Below are 12109 nucleotides of genomic sequence, written 5' to 3'. Positions count from 1 at the left end.
TAATATTCAAACCAAACATTAAAAGTAGACCCAACCAAAGAACTATAGCTTCACATTCAAAAACAAAACCGAATTAAGAGAGATTGGACCCATAAATATTTGGCTCCTACACGTTGGATGATATGCACCATATCAAATGCATTTTAGGGCCCTTTGTTTTTTGGATTTCGACTGCGAAAGTTGGTCAATAGGATTTTCAATCCTATTGATAAAAAAACCCATGTTCTTTTTTTAGATTTGTATGGGGTCAGAAAACATTTATTTTTTTGGGTATCACTATTCATCTCCCAAGTGGGTAAATAACTTCCCCATTTGGGGAAAAGTTATCAAAACTTTGATGGGACAAAAATGCCCCTCTTAATAATGGATTCTTATGGCTAAAATGGTTTTGTCTTATTTACTTGGGAAATAAAAGAACATGGATCAATGAACTTGCTCTGGGTAAATAACTTACTGAAACGCAAATGGAGCATTACATGTTAATTTTAGGATTTAGATTTTAGAGATTTAAGTTCTATTCAAGAAGAGTGTAAATACAAATATGTACAATGCATTCCAGTTCATATAAATAGGAGTTGGTTTAGTTTTGCATTGATAAATTTACTTTCTTACCAAATGACTTTTAGTCCTAATGAGTGCAAACATGAATCCCAAGATTGTCAATTGAGGGGTAAATCAGTTGGTATGTTAGCTGGACTGTGCTAGAGGAGATGTGGATTTGAGTCCCGCTACCACTGACTTTGGAGGAGAGTTAATATTGTGTTGGTGTGCTATTCCAAAAGGAAAAAATAAATAAATAAAATAATTCCCCCAATGGGATTCAGGTGTAGGCTAAATACCAAAAAAAAAAAAAAAACACTAGATTGAAATATACTTTCTTAACATTGATCAGTTTTGAGTGCAAAGTTTGCATCTATTTTTTGGATGCCAACTTTATTCTTATTTTTTGATGCAAACATGCTTTGAAATTTATGAAATCTGTCATTTTCAATACATAAATGCATTCTTACCAAATACATAAATGTATTCTTCCTAAACAGAGTCTTAGGATTTAAGGTTTATATGTGAAAATCAAGAGATGGAGAAGGGATTCCCTTTTGGACTTTCCATCTATGGAGAAGGGATTCCCTAAAAGCAAAAAATCACGATTCCTATTTTCCAGAGATTTGAACTTTCATCCATGAATGATCACTAACAAAAGAAATGATCTTTAGTCCATAATTCTACTTCAACACTTTCACACAAAAGGTACAACGGACCAACTACAACCACCACATACTTATTATTATTCATAATTATAAAACCACAAGTTCCTTTCTTCTCTTCTTGCTTTCCAACATCACATTTAAAACATTAATTTCCCAAAAGGGAGCTGTGGGGAAATATCTTACCTTCAAATCTATAACTATACTACTTTAAAAAGCATGAATAGCCTCTAAAATATTTTTGGAATTTTTTTATGATAAAATTTACTCTTTCATATTTAGATTTATTGATAAAAATGAGAGCAAATAGGGTAATCGGTTATTGATATTTAATGAGTTAAAAAGAGGTAATTTTAATATATTAAATGCATTCAATTTCCTCTCATTAAATTCAACATTTAAGGTATTAAATTGCATTCACCTTCATTAAATCATATATTTAAAACATTTGTGTTTCTTCTCATCATTAAATTCTATTAATTAAATATATACATAATAAATTAATAATTCCAATAACATAAAAACTTATATTTTCAAAATCTACCTAGAAAAAAATAGTGTTTTCATCTAGGTGGTGGTAAGAAATTAAACCATTTTGGGGCAAATGAGTCAATCCATGTTGCCACAATTAAATAATAAAATTCAAAATTAAAATAGATAAAATGCAAAAAAAAAAAGAAAAAATAGAAATGAAAAAATGAGAACATTTTTAACATCATATGTTTAACATATTAAACAATAATAAGTATGATAAATAAGAAATATTTTTATTAATAATGAAAATGGAATATAATATAAGTAAGAATGCATTATTGACCTCTAGTTGGTCTTTGCATAGTCATATATTCATCATGGCTACTGGGTGATGGTTCTCTTTATTACCTTTGTGAAGAGATTATCGAACTACATCACCATTTGAGGCCTGTCTTTGACAAATTGATGAAAAGTTGGGTGCCTTGTATCTGAAACTGGTTCCCATAGGAATTGAAGAGGTTGTTTATCTCTTGGACGAGTCGTTTCTTTCAAGATGTGTAGGTAGGTGCCACATCGATAGGACACCTCAATTTTCATCGCTACAAGCAGTTTTGAGTGGCTCAAATAATATCTTGGCAGAAATTTATTACAAATAATTCTTGGGGGAATGCTGTTATTCTATTATCTGGATCATCTTCCTGTTAGATAGGAGGAAAAATGGTCCTAAGGGAGGTCAGAAGCGTAGGGTTGTGTCTCAGAAGGGCGCTGATGAAAATAAGACTTGTGCTGCCTCGCAGCAAGAAACATGGAAGGTGCATGGTGATAAATACCAAAGAACGTACGTAAGTGCAGTGAGGCCTCCAACATCTCATCCCTCGGATCCTGTTAGTACAACACTCAATATTCCTGTAGATATTAGCAAGGGTAAGGAAGTGGTAGTAAATGCTAGACTTCCACATTTGAAGATTTAAGAGCATGGTGGTGAGAGAGGTAAACACACTGCATTTAGCGATGATTCTTTGTCTAAAGCGAAGAAGATATGTATATTTTTCCTTGCCATTGTTACTGGGTGTCACCATTGTATGTTCTGATATTAAGAGTTCTATGATGAGGCCTTAGGTGATTGCACAATTTTTTGGGTGAATTCAATTGGCCTCCATCTAGATCTAGTGTTATTACTGATGTAAAAGTGGAGGATATATATATATATATATATATATATATATATATATATATATATATATATATATATATATATATATATGGGAAGTTGCTTCGAGGGTTGCGTTGGTTTCTTAAAAACTGACCTACCGGTTTAATCAGAAAACCGATTAACTAGCCCTGGTTTCTTAAAATCGCCTGGGTTTCTTAGGCCCCATTTGGAGTGGTTCTATCGATTCTGGTGATTCTAAGGATGGGAATCACATTTGGCATCACCAATTGACTCTCACTCAAAACGAATTGAAAAAATCCCTCCAGAAATACGATTCCACGGAGTGAAAAAATTGACTTCTACGGAATGCGATTCTTACTCACTCCCAATTCTCGCCACACTAACTTAAATTAACGAATTTCCGTTATTTTTCTTCCAACCGCAACGTCTCTGTAATGGATCGAAAGTGCGCTGCCGCCTTCTTCCCCTTCGATTGTTCCAATCTCAATATCTCTGTAATGGTTCAAAAGTGCGCCAGTGCACGTGAATATTTCAGGTAAAATCCCATTTTTTCTCTCTTTTACTCCTTGTAGGTCGCGACCCAAGCTCTGTTTTTTGTAATGCCTGGTTTTTCTTCTTCCCCTTTCTTTTACAGAGACGAAACTCACGATCCATAGCTCTACATCATTCTTACGCTCATTACAGGTATGTCTATGGACATCACTTCCCTTTCCTTTAAATGTCACTTTTAGATTGCCCAAACTACCATATAACAGATTTCTTTCCATTTCCTTTACCATCGCCAACGCTACAAGAACCTCTATCTCGAAATCATTACAAGTACTTCAGGTTCTTTACTTCAGTGAAGAAATTATCTTTTTTTTTTTTTTCTATCATAATTTTGCTTTATTTTAATTATTTTCTAATTTGTTCATAGGTTAGAATGGAGTAGTATAGATTCTTGGCCTGCCGGCAAGGACTAGTTTATTTCTTCTGGGTATGTGCTATATCATATTTCTTTGCTCTATATATGATTTGATCAAATGTTCGAGCTATCATATTTCTTTGTTCAATTAACACCAGAATTCTTTGTTCATTTAAGAAAAAGGTGATGCAAATTCTCTTCTTTTTCTTTAGGAGGACTAGATTGGGTACTGGAATTTATTGTAACCCTTGTACTTGTCCTTGGCTTTGAATCTTTTGAGTCCTCCCAATTATGTCTTGCAAAGAAAGATTTGGAATCAACAGGGCATTATGCCTCTACAACTCCCATCAAACCCATTTATGATGTATGATCCTTGTTAAATCTCCAATTGAGATCATAAGATGGATGCCCTGCAACAAAGCTATTATTTCAGTTTTATGGGAGTTGTCGATCATAGAGTGCAATGTAATTCCATTTGAACTTATAGTTAGTAGAATTGGCATGTTTTTGTCTATCAAACGATTAAAGAATTGATTCAAAGATATTAGTTGCTGCCAAATACAATTCTATTTCTGAGAAGCAGGAGTCGGATGACTGTGCCAAATAAGACTGGTGATTCTCAGGATGAAAATTTTCAGAATCCATCCTTTTCTGAAAGGATTCTGAGAATGAGAATCTTGAGAATTGATGCCAAACGGGGCCTTAAAACCCCTAGTTCCCACAAAAAAATCTCTCATCAACTTCTCTAAGCCTCTACTTATCCCAACCGGAATTCTGAACACTAACAAGTATTAAACAGGAATGCTCCAAAGTAGATTTACTTAATGTGATTCTTCCTCCTAAAGAAAAATAATTGCTCTTCCACAAGGCCAACATCTTAGTCAACCACTCTACCATAGGGGATCCCAAAACCTACCACTTTTAGATTATCCCCTAGAGGTAAACCCAAATAATTCATAGGCTACTAGGAAATAGATCTCCCAATCCTCCAATACTCACCCTTCTCACAAGAAATGATAGTATCATCAGCAAACTATAGGTGAATAACTGGAACCTATTCTCTTCCCACCCTCCAACCCTTAATTAAATTTCTGGAGGCTGTCCTCTATACGAGTCTCCTTAACAAAAGCCCCTTAATTTTGTAATTATGGAGGGGAGTACAACCCTGATCCTTCAAGAAAGTACCTTAGCAATGATTTTAAAAAGGCTATGCACCAAGCTAATTGGTCTAGAATCATTAAGAATAAAAGATATTTTACATCACTCTAGCTATTTGAAGTAATGCAACTAGGAGATAAGCAAAATGGTGATTTTTTTTTTATGAATAGTAAAATGGTGAATTGTTGAGTGCTTGAAACACTTTGGTATAATCCACACATGCTTGCATTCACTTCCACATTTTCACTTTGAACATATTTTATATGTTATGTTTATGTATTTTAATTTGAGCCAATAGTCTTCTTAAAACATTTAACTTCTTTTGGAATTTAGGTTTTGCATTTTTATGTATTACCTTCTTTTTTTTATTTTGCCAGAGAGTGAGTACATTAGTTCAGTGAAGGTTGTATGTAAGGACAGAACAGTGTCTTTTTTTTTTGATAGGTAATAGAACAGTGTCTTAAAAGGGCATCACACAAGAAAAGCACAAAGCATTCTAGGTTCCAGTGCCCAAGGTGCAAGACACAAGGTGAGGCATGTTCCTTCGGGAATTTAGGTTTTGCATTTTTTATGTATTACCTTCTTTTTTTATTTTTTAACCTTGTGCTTTGCTTAGAAAAGGAACATGCCTCACCTTGGGCACTAGAACCTAGAATAAGTTGTGCTTTTCTTGTGTGATGCACTTTTAAGACACTGTTCTATTACCTATCAAAAAAAAGAAACTGTTCTGTCCTCACAACCTTCACTGAACTAATGTACTCACTCTCTGGCAGCATGTAAACCCATAAATCTCTCACTCCACCCTCAATCACGAGGACATCACCCAAAAAAATATGATGGAAAAACAAATTATTCAGAAAGACAATGATGGTGGAGGCCTGGAAGGAGTGCAGGAATGGAGTTTTCACAGTGAAATCCTATTACAACTGTTCAGCAAGAAATCAAGTAGAAATCTCAAACTTGAAACTTGAAAGACATTTGGGGGATTTTGATTCCACCTAGGGTGGAAGCTTTCACATGGTATATTGATTTGGATAATATTCAGACCCAAGACCACCTGAAAAGTAGAGGGCTACAAATTGTAAACATGTATTATGTGTACACCTGTTCACAGACCAGGCTCCAAGCTCGACCCATGAACATTTTACACTGCTTTGGACTAGGGCTTCAGGCCAGGCCAATTTTCTAATTCAAATTTTGGCAAAAGCTAGGCCAGACGCCAACCCATGATCAGGTCTAGTTAAATGTGTGGTGAAGCAGACGAGAATGCCCATCTTCTTGTGTTATGCAGATTTTCATCTTGTATTTGGGGTAACTTCTTTAGGCTTTTTGGCATGATTAGAAGGAGTCCTAGTTGCCTAAAGGATATATTTGCATGCTAGTCAGATCTAAATGGGAATAAGAAGGCAAAAATAGATTCGCCGTGTGTTCCTTTTATGTAGTTTTAGGAGATTTAGTACGAAATGAATAGTAGACTCTTTGAAGACAAAGCTAAGTCAAAAAAGTTATGTTCAACTATTGGGAGAAGAATTCTGGATTGGATTCTTGTTCTTCCTAAATTTTGAGGGGTTCTGAGAAAGACTTTTGGGGATGGTTTTTGGGCATGTTTGGATACAAGTGAAAGATCTTGATGTAAAATGCAGCTGCAACAGAAGGGCATGATAAAGCCTTGAATTAGGAAAACAAATTATACAACTACATGTCTAATACATGATAGAGAACTACTTCAAGCTACATCTTCCAAAAATTTTCGTATATGTAGCCTCCCTTCATCCATAAGATAAAGGCAAGAATGTGTCCACGTTTCTGCTCAGCTAACCAAAGGAGATTGGTGAATTTCATTTTGCTTCAATTAGACTATAAATTTGTTTTATGATTTAAAATCGTATCCCTCCACAAAAAGTAAAATAAGAAAACACAAATAGACCTCCTTCAAGGCCAAAAAATAAAATAATAAAACAACAACGAGTGACAGAAAAATCTGGAAAATGGCAACATGAATGCCTCAATTGAGATTCTTCGGTGGAACAATACTAGCAATTAAGATAAACTCAAGAGAGGAAATTAACAAAAATATGGAATTCTATATCATAAATGCTAGTATGCTACAATGAATCCATACAAAAAAAGGAAGAACAAAAAATGAAGCATAAGAGGTCAAAGCTTGATTGACTCAAATATATTTAATGGTTCAATTGATCAGTTCATGATCGAATGCAAAAGCACACAAAAAAAAAAGTTGCAAGAATAGGGCGGGTTATTCCCTCCTTCTCATGACCTTAAGATTATTATGTTAACAGGTTAACAATGCAAAGCTTGTGGAAATATAGAATGCAGACTTGAGGGCGGTAGTTGAGATAACAAATGGCGTTGGAAAAGTAGATCAGGAAGATTATCATATTTTTCAGATGCAGCTGATGTGGTAAAGAAGATAGACAAATCAGATAAATTACTGTTCATAAATTGAAAAACCTGTATTAGAATGGAATTAGTAGGGTGCTTTCAGACTTTTTTGTGTTAGACATGTCAATAGAATAGTAACACGTTAGCTCAACATAAATCAATAATATCTTCAAATTCTACCCCAATGATATATTAACAGAAATAGAAGACAAACCCAAAGGTTCAATAAAAAATAAATTTTCAATTCTCGTTTGTGTCCAGACTATCAGAAAACCATATAGATTTTATATTAACCGTAGAGGTTAGAGCACCGTAAGACATTAAAATTAAAAAATCTGATAGAAATAATTCTCTGATACGAAGTTCAAATAAACCCAAAAAACAGGGTCCCTTTAAAACAGATAAACATGCGAAATTGTTAAACCAATATACATCTTACATTGAAGAATTGAAGAGGTCTATATCGTTCTTCAAGAAGGAATTAGAAGGAACCCATACATGTACACTTATAAAGAAGACGCAACCACTCCGATCAACGGCCGACTCAATTAGAACAGTAAGGGTTGCTCGTGCTAGCCTCACCATCCTTGGAACAACAACCATGATTGGCGTCAGCATTGCCGTGGGCACCATCTTTGTTACAGCAATGACCATTCTTGTTTTCATCATCGTCGTCGCTGCCGTCTTCATCAAAGGGCTTCTGCTTATGGAAGATACAACACTTCTTAGAGCTCTTCTTGTTAAGGAACTCGTTATCGACCGTGCCTTCCTTCCATGTGACTTTCTTTTTGGGCCACGAAAGGCGAAGAACTAGGGTTTGTTGTTGTGGCCTTTGCGCAGATGAAGAACTAGGGTGGTTTTCTAGGGTTAGGGTTGTGGTGGTAGATCCATGGAGCCTAGTACTCAAAGGTCTCGCCATGGACAGTAGGGTATCACTATTGAAGTCGCCCAAACACATATCTGCGACTAGAGAGAAAAGGGGAGTTTCAGACTTTAGAAAAACACAAAAAGTAGTCTCAAATCGACGGAATTCTATAGAAAAACAAAGATAAGAGTAAAGCAACAAGTCTGTGATCATTTTTTGTTCACCTTCAAACGTCGCCGGTGGACCTTCAAAGTCGCCGGTGGACCTTGGTATATTGCATGGTTTTGAATGGAGGTGGAGGATGAAAACATCGCATGGGGGTATTTTTGTCATTTTGTCCCATTCTAATGAAGAAGCACTTCTTAAAAAAGTGTTAAAAAAAGCCACATCCATTTCACACTTTTAAGAAAAAAGCACTTCTTCCCCACGTTTTTAACAAACACCAAGTACTTAAAAACTAGGGCTGCAAGTCAGGCCAGGTTAAATCAGGTTGAGGCCAATCCTAGCCCAACCCAATGTTCTAAACCCCCAACCCTAATCCTAACCCAACCCAACCTATTCAACCATAACGCTAACCCTAACTAATTGCTTCAACCCTAACCCACAACTTCGGGTTAGGTTGGGTTCGGGTTGGGTTGGCCCAACCCAACCTTCCCATTCCTTAAAATCTAGTAGAAAAATAAGTATTTGTTTATTGTGAATTTTGACTTATGATAGATTTTTTTTCAAAAATATAAAATCATAAAATCAATAATAATGAAACACAAAATTATGAAAATAAAATCAATAATACTAACTAATAGGATCAAGCAAATAATTTGAATCTATTAGATAGGTCACACAAAAATTACAAGACAAAAGGAAAAGACAAGTAGTTAAGTACCTATGAATAACTTAAAGAAAATGGACTATACAACTACCATGCATCTAAACAAATCAATGTATGTTATATATAATTATATATATGACATGTAATAGTGTTGTAGACTAGTAGATTAGTAGTCTAGTACTATAGGGTGTCAGGTTCGACTTGGGTCGGGTTGCCTAAGGGGTCAACCCTAACCCAACCTGAACTAAGGTCAAGTTCAAGAATTTCAACCCTAACCCTAACCCAATCATCAACTCAGCCCAACCCAACCCGACTTTTTTGGGTTGGATTCTGATGAAGGAAGATTTGGCCCGACCTCGTAAATATGCAACACGTAGCAAAGCCAACAACTCGGCACAATAGTGCGGCCAAGGCGCGAGTACCAAAGGGAGGAACCAATGGTCTGAACTCCCTACCAGTAGTCCAAACTCCCTATTAAGAGCCTGAACTCTCCCTTAGGCCCCGAGCCAAACACAAAGGGCAATAACCCGAACTATCCTACCCCATGGCAGTTCGGGACACACCTCTATCTGAACTCAAAACTTCACCTCGCTCACCTTTCCGCTTCGCCTCTAGGACGCCGAACTAAACAATCGTATCATGCCCGACACCGAGGAAGTTCGTATCCAGGGGCGGCGCACCTGATTGACTTGGGATCTGACGCTTGACAGCCGCACTTCAAACGGCCACCTGCCACCGTCATCTCCAGTTACAGAGATGGCTCCGACAAGGAGCAGTGGCGGTTCTGTCCTAGCAGAAGGGATGCTACCCGAACTGGCAGAAGCATAGAAGTAATCATACTCGACCTGACAGAAGCCTCGGAGTGAGTGCGCGAAGTGGTTATAAAAGGCCCCTACCCCCAACAACAAGGTATATGTGAACTTTGTGCCATCTGGTTTTATCTTGCCTTTGAGAGAATACTAACTTGAGCTTTGGAGCAATCTCACCAGGATCCCCCCGGAGTTTCCTCATCTTCTCCATTTTAGGTCCCCTATAGCTCTGTTCAAAGGCAAGGTCGTTGACAGATAGGACCGGCCGAATTGCGCACCATCAAGTACAAGCCAACCCGGCCCAAGTTGCACGAAATTGGAATACGCACTATGCTTTGAGTTCGTGGCATCCAACAACGAGGCATTGATAGCCGAGCTGACCCTAGCACAAATGGTAAGAGCAAAGCACAGTTATCTGTAGTGATTCCCAACTGGTGGCCAACCAGGTTACAGGCGAATACGAAGCACGCGAGCTCTCTATGATCGCATACTTGGCAAAAGTAAAGGAGGCTTTGCTCAGCTTCCAGTCACACTTCATCAGACAAATCCCAAGGTCAGAGAACACTGAGGCCGATGCCTTGTCCCGGTTAGCCAGCACGAGTCACAACACCATGAACCGTGTACATAGACTTACCTCGGCCTAGCATTCTCGGTGGGGCAGAGGAGGTCGCTCCCGTCATTGAAGTAGAGCCGAGCTGGATCAACCCACTCACGAGCTTCTTACTAGATGGAACCCTCCCTGCGGACCGCAATGCAGCCAAGAGGGTGCAGTGCCAGGCTGCCAAATACGTCATAATAGACGAACAGTTGTACCAACGGTCCTACACGCTCCCCTACATGCGTTGCTTGCGACCTGCCGAAGCCAAGCTCGTACTCCGCGACACTCATGAAGGTCTGCGCGGTGGACACCTGTGGGGCAGAGCCCTCACCCAAAAGGCACTTCGACAAAGATACTACTAACCAACGATGAAGGCAAAAGCTGTTGAGCTCGTCAGAAAATGCGACAAGTGTTAGAAGCATACCAATATCCACCATCAGCCTGCTTCCGACCTCAAATACCTCACCAGCCCATGGCCCTTTGCGCAATGGGGCATCGACCTCCTGGGGCCATTCCCGCCAGCAACAGGTGGGAGAAAGTTCCAAGTGGTGGCAGTAGATTACTTCACAAAATGGATAGAAGCTGAACCTTTGGCAAGAGTTACAGCCCGAAACATACAGAACTTTTGGAAGAGCATAGTATGTCGCTTCGGGCTACCTCGGGTACTGATTTCCGACAATGACAAACAATTCGAGGATATCAAGTTCCAAGAATGGTGCCAAAATATGGGAGTTCGTCAGAACTTTACATTGGTCGCACACCCGCAAGCAAACGGTCAGAAGTAATGAACAGAGCCATCATCCGCGTACTGAAAGCACGACTACAGAAAAAAACTGCCACAGGAGAGACCCCCTTTAACCTCACCTACGACACTGAAGCGGTAATCCCAACGGGAATCAAAGTGCACTGTGACTAGAAGCATATGACGATCAGACAAACGGAGATGAGTTACGTACCAATCTCGACCTACTGGATGAGGTAAGAGACCTCGCGCACATCCGGACAGCGGCCTACCAGCAGAAAGTAGCTCAATACTACAATGCCAGAGTAAAGAAGCGGAGCTTCCGAGTCGGCGACCTGGTTCTCCGTAAGATTATGGTGCCCGAACCCGGCGTGGGCAAACTTGGACCAAATTGGGAAGGGCCCTATAGAGTAAAGAGAGTGCTCGAGGGGGCATACGAGCTCGAAACTTTAGAAGGCAAACAAGTACCCCGAGCGTGCAACATCGTCAACTTAAGGCGATACTACATATAAACCGCCAAGCGAAGTGGACGAAATCGCTACCAGAGCCCAAGGGATAGGATGCCGAGCTAACGATGGAACCTCAGCATAGGCAAGCAAAGAAAAGTGTCAACCAAAGGCTCAGGCGAAGTAGACTTGAAGTATTAAACATCAAAACAGGTCGTGCAAATGCAGTAACCCGGGCAAGAAAAAGATCGGGCATATGGTCAGTTCGGGAGAAAGAACAACCAACACTTAACCAAAAGAAAAGTCATTCCATTCAAAAAATAAGGAAGCGTACATTTGACAAAAAAAAAATTGCATTTTCACAGGCCTGGAGCTACTTCTTCATTATCAAAAGGCACTTCAACGATACCCGAAGGTCCTTCCTCGCCCTCGGAATTTGGCTCACCATCAGTAGCGTTGGCCATCTTCTGAATTATGAACGAAGTGGATATGGCACTGATAT

General features: G+C 38.6%; 1 long non-coding RNA gene across 2 annotated transcripts; it reads left to right on the top strand.

Annotated features, from left to right (window-relative positions):
• The first annotated feature begins 2961 nt into the window (after positions 1–2961).
• LOC148871203 (uncharacterized) lies at positions 2962–4301 on the top strand. Of its 2 annotated transcripts, XR_016106457.1 has the most exons (4): positions 2962–3388; positions 3488–3537; positions 3770–3829; positions 3970–4301. It is a non-coding gene; the product is annotated as an uncharacterized LOC148871203 (long non-coding RNA). The 2 variants fall into 2 exon arrangements; XR_016106456.1 differs by having other exon boundaries at positions 3770–4301.
• Positions 4302–12109: the final 7808 nt, after the last annotated feature.

The sequence above is a fragment of the Nelumbo lutea genome, chromosome 2 (assembly GCF_056320005.1).
Source record: "Nelumbo lutea isolate HS-2025 chromosome 2, American lotus-T2T, whole genome shotgun sequence".
NCBI classification, from domain to species: Eukaryota; Viridiplantae; Streptophyta; class Magnoliopsida; order Proteales; family Nelumbonaceae; genus Nelumbo; species Nelumbo lutea.
Note: the sequence above shows the minus strand (reverse complement) of the source record. Positions and strands in the feature narration are given on the sequence as shown.